At 38.2% G+C, this 13,387-nt stretch overlaps 1 protein-coding gene across 1 annotated transcript in view; it reads right to left on the bottom strand.

Annotated features, from left to right (window-relative positions):
• PSMD14 (proteasome 26S subunit, non-ATPase 14) overlaps positions 1 to 13,387 on the bottom strand; it is a 102,615-nt gene that overhangs the window by 49,100 nt on the left and 40,128 nt on the right. The window lies entirely within an intron of this gene.

Genomic DNA, 13,387 nt, shown 5'->3' with positions numbered 1-13,387 from the left:
AACTTTAACTCCAGCTGTATCACTTTATTTGAAATTTTAGAATTCCTGAGTGACATCTCATTCCCTATACCACTGATACACCAGGAGTAGCAAACAACATTGGATGGGGTGTCAAGTAGAAGGCAACTGATCTCAAAGCAAAAAAAAAAAAAAAAAAAAATCAGCACAGGTTGTTTCAACCTGTAACAAAATAGCAATCTCTTATACAAGGGCTTAATAGATCTATGGTGAGGTAACAGCCTTCACACACCTTCCTCTACTGAAATCTTTTTAAAAAAAAAAAAATATATATATATATATTTTATTAGTGAAACACCATGAGGTACAGTTGTAGATTTACAATTTTTGTGCTTGGGTTTCGATTATACAATGATCAGATACCCATCCCTCCACCAGTGCCCATTTTCCACCACCATGGATAATATCCCTCCCACCCCATCCCCCCTTCCCCCCCGCCTCCATGGCAGGGCAATCCCCTGTGTTCTCTCTCTCCTTTTGGGTGTTGTGGTCTGCAAAAGAGGCATTGAGTGGCAAACATGTTCAGTCCATATTTCGACATGCATCTCCCCTCCTGGGAGGATCCTCCAAACACCCTTTATTTGGTGCTCCCTTCTCTATCTGAGTTGCCCTTTCCTCTAGAATGCCCGGCTGGCCACTAAGCTATGGAGTAATCCTCCTGGTGCTGATCTCAGATATTCTTGGGTATCAATCTCATATTTTGTTACTTTATATCCCCCAGATGAATGCAATCTTTCTATGTCTATCCCTCTCTTTCTGACTCATTTCGCTTAACATGATACTTTCCATGTTGTACCACTTGTATGTAAATTTCATGACCTAATTAAGGAAATCTTTTTTGATCATTTTTAGAGAATTATTCATAACAAGCAAAACAAAATATCATTCTGTCCTCTATCCTATCCCAATCCTTACATATATTTCTCTTTATGCAATACACAACCAATCTGAGTGAGGTGTTGTAGCATAAATTTTGGAGTAGGAAGTATCATTTACCTGGTTTTATTCAGTCATTTTATAAATTTTTAAATTTTTTTAGGGTTTTTGTTCCTTTTTTATTATTTTTATTAGTGAAACCCCACGAGGTACAGTTATAGACTTACAAATTTTTGTGCTTGGGTTTCAGTTATACAATGATCAAGTACCCATCCCTCCACCAGCGCCCATCCTCCACCACCACAGGTACCAGCATCCCCCTCCTCCCCCGCCTCTGTGGCAGGGCATTCCCTTTTGTTCTCTCTCCTTTTGGGTTCTGTGGTTTGCAAGAGAGGCATTGAGTGGCAATCATGTTTGGTCTATAGACTACTTTCAGCATGCCTCTCCCACTCTGGGAGGATCCTCCCAACACCCTTTATTTGGTGCTCTCTTCTCTATCTGAGCTTCCTTTTCCCCTAGCACGTGTGGCTGGCCTCCAAGTCATGGAGCAAAATTCCTGGTACTAGTCTTGGCCACTCCTGGGTGTTAGTCTCCCATTATGTTACTTTATGTTCCCCAGATGAATGCAATCTTTCTGTGTCTATTCCACTCTTTCTGACTCATTTCGCTTAACATGATACTTTCCATGTAGTACCACTTGTATGTAAATTTCATGACTTCATCTTTTCTGACAGCTACATAGTACTCCATTGTGTAAATGTACCAAAGTTTCTTTAACCAGTCATCTGTTCTCGGGCACTCAGGTTTTTTCCAGATTCTGGCTATTGTAAAGAGTGCTGCAATGAACAAACAAGTGCAGATGTCACTTCGACTATACTTTTTTGCCTCTCTGGGATATATTCCCAGGAGTGACATCTGCACTTGTTTGTTCATTGCAGCACTCTTTACAATAGCCAGAATCTGGAAAAAACTTTGTTCCTTATTTTTAAGGTTGTTAACAATCATTTATTACATTCAATATTCCAACACCAATCCCACCAGCATTACACCTTCGTCATCACCATTATTTATAATTTTTCCAACCACCATCTAAGCCTTCTCCAATAGCAGGTCTTAAATAATTTGCTTTGTATGAAGAGTTATTATTGATGTACACAGTCTCAGGGGGAAAGAGGAAAATGACTCCCTATCTGATCTGGATGAGGAAACTCCAGGTATAAACACAAGTGAACAAATAAAACAATGTAAAGCTGACAACATAATATAAAATAACTAAATATGAAAAAATTAACATAAAAATCCTAAAAATGTAGTTGCCCCATATTATCTCACACCAGAGACTGGCCCACATTCAAAAGAACAAAAGCGACTGGTGTTGGCGCAGATGTGGCGAGAAAGGGACTCTCCTTCACTGCTGGTGGGAATGCTGATTGGTTCTGCACCTTTTGTAAACAGTAAGGATGTTTCTCAAAAAAGTAGATATTGAGCTCCCATTTGACCCAGGAATATCACTCCTGGGAATATGTCCCAGAAAGGCAAAAAAGTATACTGGAAATGACATCTGCGCTTCTATGTTCATTGCTGCACTGTTTACAATAGCCAAAATCTGGAAAAAACCCGAGTGCCTGAGAACAGATGACTGGTTAAAGAAACTTTGGTACATCTATACAATGGAGTACTATGCAGCTGTTAGAAAAGATGAAGTCATGAAATTTACATACAAGTGGTACTACATGGGAAGTATCATGCTGAGTGAAATGAGTCAGAAAGAGAGGGACAGACATAGACTGCGTCGATCTGGGGAATATAAAGTAAAATAGGGGACTAACATCCAAGAATAGCTGAGATAAGTATCAGGAGGTTCACTCATGGTTTGAAGGTCAGCTGCCCATGCTAGGGAAAAAGGCAGCTCAGATAGAGTAGGGAACACCAAGTAAAGGGTGTTGGGAGGATCCACCCAGGATGGGAGATACATGCTGAAAGTAGACTATAGACCAAACATGATTGCTAATCAATACCTCTTTTGCAAACCTCAGCACCCAAAAGGAGAGAGAAAACAAAAGGGAATGCCTTGCCACAGAGGATGAGATGGGGGAATAGGGGAGTGGGAGGGATACTGGGATCATTGGTGGTAGAGAACGGGCACTGGTGGAGGGACGGGTACTCAATCATTGCATAACTGAAACCTATGCACAAAAACTTGTAAGTCTACAACTGTACCTCAAGGTGTTTCACTAATAAGAAATAAATAAATAAATAAACAAATATATATATATATATATATATATATATATATATATAGTTGCCCCACTAATGATAAAAAGTCAACACATAAGTTAAAAAAGTAATACCTTATTGGAAATAAAGGCAAAAAGTATTTTTTAAAAAACCTAATTATAGGGGGCTAAAGCGATAGCACAGTAGGTAGCATTTGCCTTGCACGTGGCTGACCCGGGTTCGATTCCCATCAACCTATATGATCCCCTGAGCACTTCCAGGAGTAATTCCTGAGTGCATGAGCCAGGAGTAACCCCTGTGCATTGCCGGGTGTTACCCAAAAAGAAAAAAAAAAGCACCTAATTATATAAGAAATTCACGATAAAATAAACACAAAAAGTCCAACTCACTGTTTGACTTTAATTAAGAAATGCCAATTAACACACTAAGATGCTGCTGTTTTTTTTTATCAAGTAACTTTTACAACGTCCACTTCTGGAGAGGATATATAATAAAAGAGAAAGTTCACAATGTTGAGAATTTGAACTGGTAAAATCTATTAGAAAAAAACCTCAGCAATGTCTATCAAGAGCATTTTATTTATTTTTTTATTAGTGAGACATCATGAGGTACAGTTGCAGACTTACAAATTTTTGTGCTTGGGTTTCAATTATACAATGATCAAATACCCATCCCTCCACCAGTGCCCATTTCCCACCACCACGGATCCCAGTATCCCTCTCACCGCCCATCCCCCCATCCCACACTGCCTCTGTGGCAGGTCATTCCCTTTTGTTCTCATCAAGAGCATTTTAACTTAAAAAAAAAATTGACCTACTTCTGCACTGTTAGGAACTAAATAAAAAAGAGATCTTTCCACGAACTAGAAAGCTAATGACTAAGGTCCTTCAATGCAAAAAGCCGAAGAACAAAATAATAACCAAAAAATTAAAGAACACTGTTGAAAAACCCTTTTTTCTGATAGCTCTGATGTCAGTCATGTTAACTTCAGCAATACTACCTAAAGTTAAAAAGTCCCCTGCCCCACTTCAGTGTTGAATATGCTTCAGCTTTTACAATTCTGAATGATTCTTATAATTTTAAAGAGAGCTATAAGAAAAGAGCACAGTTCTAATAAGTAACTGACATGGAGACATCTCTTTTTGGAGGCTAAGATAATAGAGAAGGAGGTGAATGCACATGACAAAACACATACAGTATTTTGTATTTTAGAAAAAATAAAGCAAAAAAAATATTTTGAAGCACTTAACTACAAGGATGGGCGAGAGCAATAGTATAGTGAATACATAATTTGCCTTGCATATGGCAGACCCAGGTTCAATCCTTAGCACCCTTACCCCCTTCTCCCCAAAACACACACACACACACACACACACATACACACACACACATACACACACACACACAAGTAAACAAGTTTTTGGCCAGCTTTGACTATGTTAACTACTTCACTTTACAAATCTGAGCTGTAGTCTGGGAAAGTAATTTAAGATTGCTATATGCAGGGTAACTTGAATGAAGCTTGAGCATTCTTCAACTTTTTCAGACCTGGGGACAAGTGACTGTTCTGCATACCAGTCCAAAGATTAGCAGTTATAACCAAAGTTGAACACCAGTGGTTTTTACCTTTCTGTGTGGGCTGACACCTGTTTGGAGACCAGTGGTTGAAGACCACTGGCTTAAGGTATAAAACAGCCATTGTTAATGTATGAAAAGTAGTCTAAGCCTAGAATAATCACTTTCATAATTCCTAAATCAGATGCATCCGCATCACCTGAAAATTTGTTGTACATATTGGCTCTTAGTGTTCCTAGAACGAGAAGACACCACTGGGCTACACAAGCACACGACAGGGACGAATGGTGCCCGCTAGAACAAATCGATGAGTAATGGGATGTCAAGTGATCAAGTGATTGCCTTCTAGGGGGAGTTGGGAGATATAGGTGAAGAACCAGAGTGGAACCTGGTCATACATGTGCAGCATGCACTGTACCACAAATCCACATCCCCAGCCCCAAATATGCAAAATCATACTGTATCAGAAATCTGTTTTTATCTATTTATTTTTTAAAAACCCTCCAAGTAGTTCTGACACCCAGGGAACCACTAATTTAGACTATATTAAGTTATAGAATAGTAATAATAGATAAAGCTATGAGGAACATAATATTGAATTGGAGTTCAATATTATCCAAACTATTTAAAGAAATATTTAAATTAGGAGTTCATTCTAATTGTAAGTATTAAAACAAAAGTATTTAAACTGGTGAAAATATATGGTGACTGGTGAAAAGTCAAACAATATTTTTAGGTTAACCCCCACCTCAGCTTACTTATACTATCATTAATCATATACCTCCCAGATTATCACAAACATGAGATCTTCAAAATCAAACTCATTGCTTTCCTCTACAAACTGACATTTCCCCTTGTACTTCTATCTTAAGACACAAATAAAAAATATAGATGAAATTTTTGTTGATTCTTTCAGTCTTTGTATTAAATCAATCACCAAATTTTAGCAATTCTGACCCTATTCATGTGTTATTCTGCAGTAAAGGTAAAGGTAAAGGTAAAGGCCCTCCCGTTGATCATCGATTTGCTTGAGCGGGCCCAGTAACGTCTCCATTGGAGACTTTGTTGTTACTGTGTCTGGCATATCGAATACTCTCGGTAGCTTGCCGGGCTCTCCGAGAGGGGTGGAGGAATCGAACTCGGGTCGGCCATGTTGGCCGCTTGTAAGGCGAACGCCCTACCCGCTGTGCTATCGCTACAAGCGGCCAACGTGGCCGACCCGAGTTCGATTCTGCAGTAAAACAAAGATTTTTCAAGTACTCATTTTTGGAAAAGGTTAAGATAAATGCTATCCACAGAGTTTTACACATAGGCAAATACATCTGGAATATACTGCATATCCATCATACCCCTCCCCCCCAATTGTTATACTTGAGAAGAGTAGAAATCCTGGAGTGAAAAAATACTTTTTGTTTAACCTAAAATATTCTGAATTATCCAATGGGTCACATTTTTCCTCTAAGAGAAAAACTGGAGTTTCTTTTCAAACTCTGTCATTTTTTAAAAATGTGAGGAAGGGGCTGGAGTGATAGCACAGCGGTTAGGGCGTGTGCCTTGCACGCGGCCGACCCGGGTTCAATTCCCAGCATCCCATATGGTCCCCTGAGCACCGCCAGGAGTACCTCCTGAGTGCAGAGCCAGGAGTAACCCCTGTGCATCGCCGGGTGTGACCCAAAAAGAAAAAAGAAAAAAAAAGGTGAGGCAAAGATCAATGTCTAACTCTTAGCGAAGAAATGTGTTAATTCCAGTACAATGTACCATCTCATCTTCACTGCCCAAATCAACACTGCTAACAAGTTTATAATCCTTGCCACCTGGCATCATGTTCAACTAAACAAAATAGGAACAAGACTTGGGATGCTCTTCAAAAGCAATGAAGTATAACTACTGAGAAAGAATAAGGCATAATCTTCCAATGTTTTCTGAAACCTAGACGGGATTTTGTAGAGCAAAACACTCTACAGGCTTTACTTCACAGTATAAAAGATCTTTTTTTTCTTTTTAATGAAAATCTACTCCAAGAAATTTAAGTAATGCATAGAACTTGGATTTTTAAATCACAGTTTATGAATGGCAGAAAAATGTGACAGGAAAAAACATAATCTCCCAACTTTATAGAAAAAAAATAGACTCGTGGTGAGCTGGAGGGATGGCACAGCAGGTAAGGTACTTGCCTTGAGCAGCCAACATGGGTTCAATCACTGATACCACTTATAGTAGTCAGAACACTGCCAGGAGTATTCCCTGAGCACTACCAGTGTGGTTCCTGACTCCTCCCACCCATTCAAAAAATAAAATGAAATTGTGATATCCATGTAAATGTAAAAATTATTTTAGTATTACTTCAATATATTTTAGAGAACTGAGTAAATGTTAACAACAAAAACAGGTTACCAATTCAATACAGAGAAAATGGCCTCAATATGAAGAATTTTCAGGTGCTAAGAGGGGCCTAGACAAGGAAAGATACTAGAGCATAGCTCCGTTTAAGCATTAGCTAAAGTAATAATAATAATAGTAATTCAAGTTAAGACATTTAAGGAAGGGAGACAGAGCTGAATGATCAGAGTAAGGAGGTGCTAATGGATACAGTACATCATACCAGGACTGGGAGTTGCTACCCGGTAAAGAGATGTAACGATGGCTTTATATTCCACCTACAGAAAGTTTTCATATCCTGGTGCATATGCTCCCCAAGCCTATATGCTGCTTGTGTCCATGTGGCTGAGCACATGTGGTGACCAAGCTCATGTGTTGCCCATATTTTCTCTCTTGAGATGTGTACTTTCATGCTTTCGTGTCTAATGCTGGGATTTGTGTAGGGGCTCTCTCTACCTTTGGAGAAGCCTGCGTTTTCTTTTGAGTCTCTCTCTCTCTCTCCCCCCCACCCCCTCTCTCCTCTCTTCTCCTCTTCCTCCACACACATCTCTTCTCCATACCTTCAAAACCTCCAAATAAAATCTGTTTTACCTCAAAAAAAAAAAGTTTTCACATCCTGTTAACTACTCTAGCCCTAACTCTTATTAATTAAAATCACTGACTTCAGTACTCACTGGGTGTTGTGAGGGCCCTCCCAGGGTGGGAGAAGCATGCTAAAAGTAGTCGATAGACCAAACATGATTGCCACTCAAAGCCTCTCTTGCAAAACACAGTACCCAAAAGAAGAGAGAGAGAACAAGGGGGAATACCCTGCCACAGAGGCAGGATGGGACGGGGGGGGGGCGGGGGGGGGGGATGAGGGTGGGGGGGATGCTGGGACCCATGGGGATGGATGACGGGCACTGGTGGAGGTATGGGGACTTGATCATTGTATAAAAAAAAAAATTATTTTACAAGTAACAACTGATAAAAACTGTTTTACCTTAGATTTACCTTTTTGTTAGGCTGCTTACATTTAACAAAAGTATACATAGTCAATATAAAAACAAATTATACATGCCCCATTCATATGATTAGAAAGACCCTTAATAAATATACAGAATTTGTATCACTTCAATCATTTTTTATTTACTAAGAAATAAACTTACTAGATTTAAAATGCGAAGTTACATATTGGGAAAACTGAAGTAGAAAACTATAGTATAAATAAAATGAAAACCTAGACTAAAATATTTGACTTTTAAAATTAGTGTAGGTGGGGCTGGAACAATGGCACAGCGGGTAGGGCGTTTGCCTTGCAGGCAGCCGACCGAGTACGATTCCCAGCATCCCATATGGTCCCCTGAACACCTCCAGGGGTAATTCCTGAGCACAGAGCCAGGAGTAACCCCTGTGCATTGCCGGGTGTGATCCAAAAATAAAAACAAAAAATTAGCGTAGAATATAATTATATATTTAATTAATGGAGAAAATATTTTATTTCTAAACCTTATTCAACAGCATAGTTCTAAAATTATTAGCTTAAATAGTGTCTGAACTATTCAAATTAACTACTGACCTTGTAACAGTGATTTTACTAAAATAAGTACAAAGTAATTTCTAAGAAATTAAACATGGTATTATTTCAAGGTCCCGTCATAAAAACTATCAGAATAAATGATGGCACCAGTATAAAGATGCCAAAGCAAATAAATAAATAAAACAAGGATAAAATATCTGAATGTGCTGCATCTTCAGGCTATGTTATATTACAATTAACAAAGTTACATTCTTTTCACTACATAAATCCTCAATACTCAATTCCTATGGGCAATAGCTTTGAAATCACTTAAATCTGACTCTTCAAAATAACTGTTTTAAAGGGCATGTGTGTGTGATCCATACCTTTTACCAAGTATAGATAGCTATCTAGCAGAACAGTATGAGAAACAGGTAGTCTTTATACATGAACATCAACACAACCAGTGATACAAAACTTTCTACAGATTCTACAAAATCATCAACTATACCTCTATACCATGACTTTACATTTGCCACATTTAAGAAGACAGAAATGAACATTTAGGTACAAAAATTGTAAATGTATTTAAATTACAAGAGACAGGAGTCTCCCTGCCCCCTCCAACCACCACCATTTAGAAGGTTAAATTCTGATCTAGCATAAAAAGCTGTGACTTTTACTTGGGCAGCCCTTGTTGACGAAGTGTAAAAAAAAAAAAAAAAAAAAAAAAGGCATTTGCCATTGTAACAGGATAAAAACTAACGCCTCAAAGTGTTACCTACTCAGGCCTTTTAACAAATTTGTTAACACTATTAGTTATATTACTCCACCTTTCTCTTAGTGTGAAGTGGTATCAATTATTCAGTCAACTTTATTATGTTATTAAAATACCTGCTGACTAAATAAGAGCTGTCCCTTAAAACAAAAAGTAAATAGTAACACTGAACTACAGCATTTCAAAAATGTCTAAACTGAGAAGTTATCTTAAGAAACAATATGAAATATCTCCAATTTTGTGTGGGCAAGATGTCCTGCAACTAAAATATACAAGTTAAAAATAGAGATTTAAAGCTGTATGTTTATAACTGCATTATAAATTTTAAAATACATATTTTCCAAGAGAAGATAAACTTTATTAACAATGGTTACATTTTAAAAACATGCAAAACCCCGACTAGCTAGCTGACAAAATAATTCCTACTTTACGGTATCCAATATAACCTTTGACTTCTGTCAAAAATGTTTTCAATCTGATGGGATGACTAACTTCAGTTTCCCAATTAAAAATGCTTTTTAAAAAACAGAATACAGAACAAAATAAGCAATTCAAACACATACAAATAACTACCACTGTATTGTTTATCTCTTACCCAGCAAGGTAAGAAACAACCTTTTAATACTTTAATTTTGTGAGTATTAAACAACTAGTGTGAAAAACAAGCTGCATGTAAACTATTTCTACTGCCTGAGCTTCAATGACTAGCTGAGGCAACCTGTTATAGGAGGTGTTAATTGGCAATAGGAGTACAAGTCAGAAGCATGTTCCCCATCGTCCTAACCCAGCAAGGCTAGGTCATTAAAGTGGAAATGAATTCTTTCATGTCGACTTAACCCTTTCAAGGCACGATTTCAGCTGTTTTCCCTCAATTAATTTAAAAAACTTGTTACTTTTTAGAGTTAATAAAAAAAAAAACTCTATCTCCCCCCCTCCAAAAGGTCCCTTGGCTGACAGTTTCAACAACTATATTATTCAGAAAAGAGGAAGAGAGCAAATTAATTGCAATGTAATATTGAAACTCTCCCCACTAAAAAACACATAAACTAATTGTATTTGCTTATTTTAACACTGAAGAGAAACAGACTATAGTGTTGAGAAATAGTTTGGAACCATTTAGTCACACAGGGTTTGGATTTACACGTCTTGAAGCATACAATGACAACTTAATCATATTACATTTGAGACAGAATAATATTAATCTTTTTAATTCCTATAATGTGAACACAAGAATCTAAATACTAAAATTTTCAAACATATATGAGTTAAACACCTTTCTAATTATATTTCATTATTCTGATAAGGTGCACAGTCACAGCATATCCTAATGAATAGTTGCCAAAAATCCAAAATTCCTTTTATGGCATGATCTCAGAGGTTTCCAGATGGCACATTAATTCTTTAAAAAAAAAAAAAAAGAAAGACAAAAAGGAAAGAAAAATAAGAATGGAAATGTCAAAATAATGATGCACTGCTTTTGAGATGCATGTTTATAAATACTCATATTACCATATATTTAAAGCATTTAAAATAAAGCAATTATATAAATGATATTCTAAATATAATTAACATACATGTTGTATTTTTCCTTTTTGAGAATTTTGTATTTTCTTTAATAAAAACATAGTAAGAACTTAATATGAGAAAATCTGTAATATTTAGCACAATGTACCTTGTCATAAATCAACAAAAAATTCCTAATATGACATTATTTTACACAATTAAAATATAGTTGGACTCTTCAAGAAGCTATAACTGAACACTATGAGTCTACTTATCAAAACATGATCATCCAGGATTTAGATCACTGTTTCCCAAAGTGAATGATAATGTCCCCCTGAGAAAGGGGTCTAGGATGGAAATGGGGGATACTTTGTTTATTCACTTAAAAGAAAGCAGAATTCCATGGGGGTGGTTAAGTAATTTTTTTCTGAAAAGTAAAATGAAGTTGGAAACCTCTGGTATAAATAGCAGTGGCCAATAAGATAGTTTAAGGATGTCAAAAACACGGGAATTATATCATAATATCTATTTCTACACATTATTAAATACTCCTTTCTCTAACTCACCCATTTCTTCTTTTCAAGCATTTCAATTATTTGACAAACAAAAATTATTTGAGAACTTCCTACTCTGAAAACTGACTTTAAAAAGTAAGGCATCCGAGAACAGATGACTGGTTAAAGAAACTTTGGTACTTCTACGCAATGGAATACTATGCAGCTGTTAGAAAAGATGAAGTCATGAAATTCATATACAAGTGGTACTACATGGAAAGTATCATGCTAAGCGAAATGAGTCAGAAAGAAAGGGACAGACATAGAAAGATTGCATTCATCTGGGGAACATAAAGTAACAAAATAGGAGACTAACACGCAAGAATAGCTGAGATAAGTACCAGGAGGATTACTCCATGGCTTTGAGGACAGCCGCACACGCTAGGGGAAAAGGCAGCTCAGAGAGAGAAGGCAGTACCAAATAAAGGGTGTTGGGAGATTTCCTCTCAGGATGGGAAATGTGTGATGAGAGTAGACTATAGACCGAATTGCCACTCAATGTCTCTTTTGCAAACCACAGCACACAAAAGGAGAGAGATAACAAAAGGGAATGCCCTGCCACAGAGGTAGGGTGGGATGGAGGGATGGGGGGTGGGAGGGATACTGGGATCCGTGGTGGTGGGAAATGGGCACTGGTGGAGGGATGGGTATTCGATCACTGTATAACTGAAACCCAAGCACAAAAATTTGTAAGTCTACAACTGTACCTCATGGTGTTTCGCTAATAAAAATTTAAGGGGAAAAAAAAAGTAAGGGATAGGGGGTATGGTGCTGCCAGCAGGTCAATCTGTACCTGTGAGGTGAATGCATCAGCAGCCTGTTGGCACCCTCAGACTTTCAGATACCCCAAAATTGCTGCTGTGTCTTTGGCCAGACCCCAAAAACTTGGGGCAAAGTTTACCAAGAAAGTAAACGGCCAAAAGTTAGGTATGTGGGAGACACACCCACAAACCACCACAAGCTCAGCTATATAATTGGAGGCATGGCCTCTCTGGTTCCTGATCAAACTGCTTAATGGCCATGATCCCAGAGACTCAGAAACAAATCTCGAAACCCAGTGGCTTTTGGTAGAAATGCATCTGGACTGCATACAAGGTGGCCGCCGCCTCAGAGCTTATTGGAAAGCCTGGTATGAGCCGGTGGTGACGAGGAAACTGCAGTCTCATGGGAAGGGGGGCAGTACCGGCTCATCCTTCACGCCCTACGGAGGTCACGAGTTGCCCCCCATAAGTGGCTCTCCGGCACAGGTATAACACCAGATGCACTGAAACCAACCTTGTAATTATCTGGCTCTTTGTAGAAATTCAAAATCCATTATATGGATTATATGACATTATATGATTTTCATAACCAGCTATAGAAGACAAAGTATTTTACAATGCCTTTTCAGCAATTCTGATTGTTTGGGGGGAAATTCTAAACAATAATGATGCATCTTTTGTCGAAATAATGAATGTAATCAATGTAGAGACAAGTAGAAATCATCTGCCTCGCAGGCATTGGGAGGGGTGGGAGGGGGTATATTGGGGTTCTTGGTGGTGAAAAATGAGTACTGGTGAAGGGAAAGGTGTTTGATCATTGGATGACCGAGACTTAAACTTGAAAGCTTTGTAACTTTCCCACAGTGATTCAATAAATAAATATAAGAAGAAAAAAAAAAGTAAAGGATTAACTGCAGATGCCAGGGGAAAAGGCAGCTAAGATAGAGAAGGGAGCACCAAATAAAGGATGATGGGAGGATCCGCCCAGGATGGGAGATGCATGCTGAAAGTGGACTATAGACCGAACATGATTGCCACTCAATGCCTCTTTCGCAAACCACAGCACCCAAACGGAGAGAGAGAACAAAAGGGAATGCCCTGCCACAGAGGGAGGGTGGGGTGGGGGAAATGAGGGGTGGGAGGGATACTGGGATCAGTGGTGGTGGAGAATGGACACTGGTGAAGGGATGGGTACTCGATCATTGTA

This window comes from Sorex fumeus, unplaced genomic scaffold (genome assembly GCF_029834395.1).
Source record: "Sorex fumeus unplaced genomic scaffold, SorFum_2.1 ptg000009l, whole genome shotgun sequence".
Lineage (NCBI taxonomy): Eukaryota > Metazoa > Chordata > Mammalia > Eulipotyphla > Soricidae > Sorex > Sorex fumeus.
The sequence above is the reverse complement of the archived record's forward strand: the minus strand, read 5'-3'. Positions and strand labels throughout refer to the sequence as shown.